Source organism: Mustela lutreola, chromosome 17, assembly GCF_030435805.1.
Source record: "Mustela lutreola isolate mMusLut2 chromosome 17, mMusLut2.pri, whole genome shotgun sequence".
Classification (NCBI taxonomy): Eukaryota; Metazoa; Chordata; class Mammalia; order Carnivora; family Mustelidae; genus Mustela; species Mustela lutreola.
In genome coordinates, this window is record NC_081306.1 from 31,502,517 (window position 1) to 31,508,495 (window position 5,979).

Here is a 5,979-nt window from a genome sequence, read left to right on the forward strand (position 1 = left end):
TCGCTCTGTCGTGGTAGGGAAGAAGAGCCGCGGGAGAGCTGGGGCCTCTTGGACTTGCTTTCCCGGGGTCCAAATTCACTCTCGGGGTTCACCTTGCTATGCCGAAGTAAGCAGACGCAGTCACAAATCTGCAGCAGCGTGCGTGTCCTAGCATGGCACTCTATGCCTATTACCATCTCCTGGGGTAGGTAAGGCTTTGCCTTTTGCTCTGGCGCTCAGGCAAACTCGGGATCTAGGCCAGTGCCTTCACCACAGGAGAGGGGAGGCCACAGGATCCTTGCACACGGCCCGTGCACTGGCATGGGGTACTGTGGGGGACTGTCTTCACTCTTTCACCGGCACACCCCCTGCCACCCACATCGCTGCCACATCTTGGTGGAAGACGGCATCTGACTGCCCGTTTCTCCGTGGGGTTGTTTCTGGGAGTTCCGAGTATGGCACCCGGTGGCAAGCCCAAGTCTGCCCTTGGGACAGGTGGCCAAGGAGATGCTGTCCCTTTGGGACCAGAGGCACAGGACAGGCCTACCTTCTGCCCAGACTCCTTCCTCAGAGTGGAGCACGCGCCTCTGCCCTAGAGGTCCCCTCACGTTTCCTTAGCAGACAGGCTTCCATCTCTCCGCACAGGGAGCGGGTGACACTTGTCTTGCCACCGGCCTGCTGTTTGTGCCACGGCAGGCTATCCTGCTTCCCGAGCGTTTCCCGACCCCAAGGCCAACGGCTCCTTCCCTTCTCCGGGGGCGGCATACTGTGCCTTCCCCACCCTTGGCTTCTCTCTCAGGCAGAGGGGATGCTAGGGCAAATGGTATTTCGCTCCATGCGGGTATCTTCCACCGAGCTGCAGAGACTAGCTCAGGCAAGCAGCAGTAGCATCCCCAAACCCAACTCTGATTTCCCAAGGAACGCTGTGCTTTCCCAGGGGTGATGCCCAGGCAAAGAGGCTTTCGCTGTATGCGGGTTTCTACCACCGCGAGACTGCGCTCAGGCAACCACCAGCTGCCCGCAGAACATTTCTCAGCGAATGCTGGGCTTTCGCAGAGGCTTTGGCTTGGAGCGAACAGCACTTCGCTGCTGCTTCCTCAGCAAGGCTTCCGTCGCGTCAGGGAAGAAGAGCTGCGGGAGAGCTGGTGCCTCTTGGGCCTTGCTTTCCCGGGCTCCATGTTCACATCCTGGGTTCACCCTGCCAGGCAGAACTAAGCAGACACAGCCACAACCCTGCAGTAGCGTGCATAGCCTAGGATGGCACTCTATGCACACTACCATTCCCAGTGTAGGCATCGCTTGGGCTTTTACTCTGGCGCTCAGGCGGAATCTCAGTCTGGCCAGACCAGCCCAGGGAAACAGTAGCAGCGCTCAGACTGGACTCTGAGTTCCCAAAGAATGCTGTGCTTTCCCAGAGGGGATGCCAGGGCAAAGAGGCTTTCGCTCTATGCGGGTTTCTCCCATCCTGCTGCGAATACTAGGCTAAGGCAAGCAGCAACAGCAGCCCTCAGAACCGACTGATTTCCCAGCGACTGCTATGCTTTCGAAGAGGTTTTCGGCTTGGCACGATCCGAACTTCGTTGCTGCTTCCTCAGAAAGGCATTGGGTGTTTACTCTGCGCGGCAGGAAAGAAGAGCTGAGGAAGAGCTGGTGCCACTTGGGATTTGATTTCCGGGCTCCAAGTTTACGCCCGGGATTCACCTTGCTATGCTGAACTAAGCAAAGTCACAACCCTGCAGCAGCGAGCTTGGCCTAGCATGGCACTCTATGCCTATTACCATCTCCTGGGTTAGGTTAAGCTTTGCTTTTTGCTGTGGCACTCCGGCAGACTCGGCTAGGCCAGTGCCTTCCCCACAGGAGAGAGGAGGCGACAGGATACCTGCACACGGCCCGTGCACAGATTATGGAGCTTTGGGGGACTGTCCCTACTCCTTCCCCTTAAACCCCGTGCCTCCTCCACGTGCTAAGACAAGTGTCACCCGCTCCCTTTGCGGAGTGATTGAAGCCTGGCTGCTAAGGAGACATGAGGGGACGACTAGGACAGGTACGCATGCTCCACTCTGATGAAGGAGTCAGTGCAGAAGGCAGGCCTGTCCTGTGCCTCTGGTCCCAAGGGGACAGCATCTCCTTGGCCACCTGTCCCAAGGGCAGACGGGCTTGACCCCAGGTGCCATACCCGGAACTCGCAGAAACATCCCATGGAGAAACGGGCAGTAAGATGCCGTCTTCCACCAAGATGTGGCAGTGTTGTGGGTGTCAAGGGGTGTGCCGGGGAAGGAGTGGATACAGTCCCCCACAGTTCCCAAACCCAGTCCACGGGCCGTGTGCACATATCCTGACGGCTCCTCTCTCCTGTGGGGAAGGCACTGGCCTAGACACCGAGTCTGCCTGAGCGCCTGAGCAAAAGGCAAAGCCTTACATACACCAGGAGATGGTAATAGGCATAGAGTGCCATGCTAGGCCACGCACGCTGCTGCAGGGTTGTGACTGTGTCTGCTTAGTTCGGCTTAGCAAGGTGAACCCCGGGCGCGAACTTAGAGCTCGGGAAAGCAAGGCCCAAAAGGCACGAGCTTTCCCGCGGCACTTCTACCCTGTCTCGACAGAGCCAACGACAAAGCCTTGCTGAGGAAGCAGCAGCGAAGTGCGGTTTGCGCCAACCTGAAAACCTCTGTGAAAGCATAGCAGACACTGGTAAATCCGAGTCGGTTCTGTGGGCTGCTTTTGTTGCTTGCCTTAGCCTAGTATTCGCAGAACGATGGGAGAAACCCGCATAGAGGAAAAGCCTTTTGCCGGGGCATACCCTGTGGGAAAGCACAGCATTCTTTGGGAAATCAGAGTCGGGTCTGTGGGATGCTGCCTGCTGCTTGCCGGAGCTAGTCTCCACAGCACGGTGTCATAAACCCGCATGGAGCGAAATCCTCTTGGCCTGGGCATCCCCTCTACCTGAGAGAGAAGCGCGTTGATGCCTGTGGAAAGAGCCTTAAGGAAAAGGACAAGTCTGTCACTGCAGAGCGATGGAAGCCTGGCTGCTAAGGAGACACGAGGGGAAGATTAGGGCAGGGGAAAGGGCTCCACTCTGAGGAAGGAGTCTGGGCAGAAAGCCTTTGGGCTCAAGGAAACAGCAGCTCTTTGGCCACTTGTCCGTGGGGGAGTCATGGGCTTGCCACCAGGCGCCTACCCTGAGCTCGAGAAACAACTCCCAGAAAGAACTGGCCATCAGGTGCCGTCTTCCTCCAGGATGTGGAAGCTTGGAGGAGGCACGGGGTTTAAGGGGAAGGAGAGGGGAAAGTTCCGCAAAGCTCCCTGTTCAGTGCACAGAGCAGTGTGCAGGGATCCTGTCACCTTCCTTTCCAGTGGGGAAAGCGCTGGCCTAGTCCGCGAGTCCTCCTGAGCGCCTGAGTAAAAGGCCAAGCGATGCCTACACCGCGAGATGGTAGTGTGCATAGAGTGCCATCCTAGGCTACGTACGCTACTGCACGGTTCTGGCTTTGTCTGCTTAGTTCGGCCTGACAGGGTGAACCCAGGATGGGAACATGGATCCCGGAAAGCAAGGCCAGGAGGCACCAGCTCTCCCACAGCTCTTCTTCCCTGATGCGAATGAAGCCTTGTTGAGGAAGCAGCGGCGAAGTGCTGTACGCTCCAAGCCAAAGCCTCTGCGAAAGCACCGCATTCCCTGAGAAATGTTCTGCGGGCTGCTGCTGCTTGCCCGAGCCCAGTCTCTGGGTGGGAGAAACCCGCATACAGCGATAGCCTCTTTGCCTGGGCATCTCCCCTGGGAAAGTACATCTTTTGTTGGGAAATCAGAGTTGGGTTTGGGGATGCTGCTGCTTGCCTGTTCTAGTCTCCACAGCAGGTTGGAAGATACCCGCATGGAGCGAAATTCTCTTTGCCCTAGCATCCCCTCTACTTGAGAGAGAAGCGTGGTCGCACACTTGTGTCACCGCGGTACCCAGGAGCAAGTGTGGGAAGGTACAGCACGCCACCCCCGGGGAAGAGAAGGTGCCGCTGGCCTTAGAGTCGGGAAAATTGAACAGCCACATGCAGAAAAATGACATTGAATCATTTCCTTACACCATACATGAAAATAGACTGGAAATGGATGAAGAAGTATAATGTGAGAAAGAATCCATCAAAATCCTTGAGGAGAGAGCAGGTAGCAACCTCTTTGACCTCAGCAGCAGCAACTTCTTCCTAGGAACATCACCAAAGGCAAGGGAAGCAAGGGCAAGAATGAACTATTGGGATTTCATCAGATCAAAAAGCTTTTGCCCAGCAAAGGAAACAGTTAACAAAGCCAAAAGATGACTGTCAGAAGTTATCTGGGTGAAGATATTTGCAAATAACATACCAGATAAAGGGCCAGTATCCAAAATTTATAAAGAGCTTATCAAACTCAACACCCTAAGAACAAATAACCCAATGAAGAAATGGGCAGAGCACATGAACAGACATTTCTGCAAAGAATACATCTAAATGGCCAACAGACACATGAAAAAATGCTCCACATTACTCGGCATCAGGGAAATACAAATCAAAACCAGAATGAGATACCACCTCACACCTTTCAGAATGGCTAAAATGAACAAGTCAGTCAATGACAGATGCTGGCGAGGATGTGGAGAAAGGGCAACCCTCCTACACTGTACGCGGGAATGCAAGCTGGTGCAACCACTCTGGAAAACAGCGTGGAGGTGCCTCAAAAAGCAGAAAATAGAACTACCCTATGACCCAGTGATTGTAGTACTGAGTATATACCCTAAAGATACAAACGTGGCATTCTGAAGGGGCACATGCACCCAAATGTTTATAGCAGCAATGTCCACAATAGTTAAACTATGGAAAGAACCTAAATGTCCTTCAACAGATGAATCAATAAATAAGATGTGGTATATATGTACAATGGAATACTATGCAGCCATCAAAAGAAATGAAATCCTGCTATTTGTGATGACGTGGATGGAACTAGAGGGTATTATGCTTGGCGAAATAAATCGATCTGAGAAAGACAACTATCCTATGATTTCCCTGATATGATGAAGTAGAGATGCAACATAGGCGGTTTCGGGCGTACGAAAAGAAAAATAGAAGATGGGATTGGGAGGGAGACAAACCATAAAAGACTGAATCTCACAAGACAGACTGAGGGTTGCTGGGGGGAGGTGTGTTGGGAGAGGATGGTGGGGGTATGGACATTGGGGAGGGCAAGTGCTATGGTGAGTGATGGTGAGTGCTATGAAATGTGTGAACCTGGTGATTCACATACCTGTACCCCTAGGGATAAAAACACATTATATGTTTATAAAAAAATTTAAAAAATAATTTTAAAAATCCATTAAAGAGAAAACACATATTGCAAGCCCAGAGCTAATCTCATATTCAATCAAAAAAGTTTGAAAGTTTTCCCCTTAACGATCAGAAAAAAGACAAGTGTATCCACTTTCACTACTCTCATTTGACATACTACTGGATGTCCTAGCCAGAGAAACAAGGAACACAAGGAAATAAGAGACTCCAAAAAAAAAAAAAGGAAGAAGTAAAATTTTATTTTTTTGGATAACATGAACTTACATGTTAAAAAATCCTAAAAACTTCACAAAAAATTTTGAATAAACAAATTTAGTAAAGCTGCCAAATACAAGATCAATATATAACAGACAAGAATTTTGTTTTGTTTCATTTCTTTTTAATATGGAATGCTTCCCAGTTTTTCATGTCATCCTTGTTTAGTGATCACGCTAATCTTCTCTGCATCATTCCAATTTTAGTATATGTGCTGCCAAAGTAAGCACAAGACAGGAGCATTTTAACACTCTAATGATGAACTATCTGAAAAAATAAAGAAAACAATCTAATTCACAATAGCATCAAAAATAATAAAATACTTAGGAATAGATTTAACTAAGAAGATGAAAGATCTGTACTCCATAAACTATGACATTGATAAAGAAATTGAAGGAGACACAAACGGAAAGATAGCTCATATTTATGAATGGCAAGAAT

The 5,979-nt window shown here is 50.7% G+C and overlaps 1 non-coding gene across 1 annotated transcript; it reads right to left on the bottom strand.

Moving 5' to 3' along the window:
* Positions 1 to 5,661: 5,661 nt before the first annotated feature.
* LOC131820205 (U6 spliceosomal RNA) lies at positions 5,662 to 5,768 on the bottom strand. Its single transcript, XR_009349523.1, has one exon. It is a non-coding gene; the product is annotated as a U6 spliceosomal RNA (small nuclear RNA).
* Between the last annotated feature and the right edge of the window lie 211 nt (positions 5,769 to 5,979).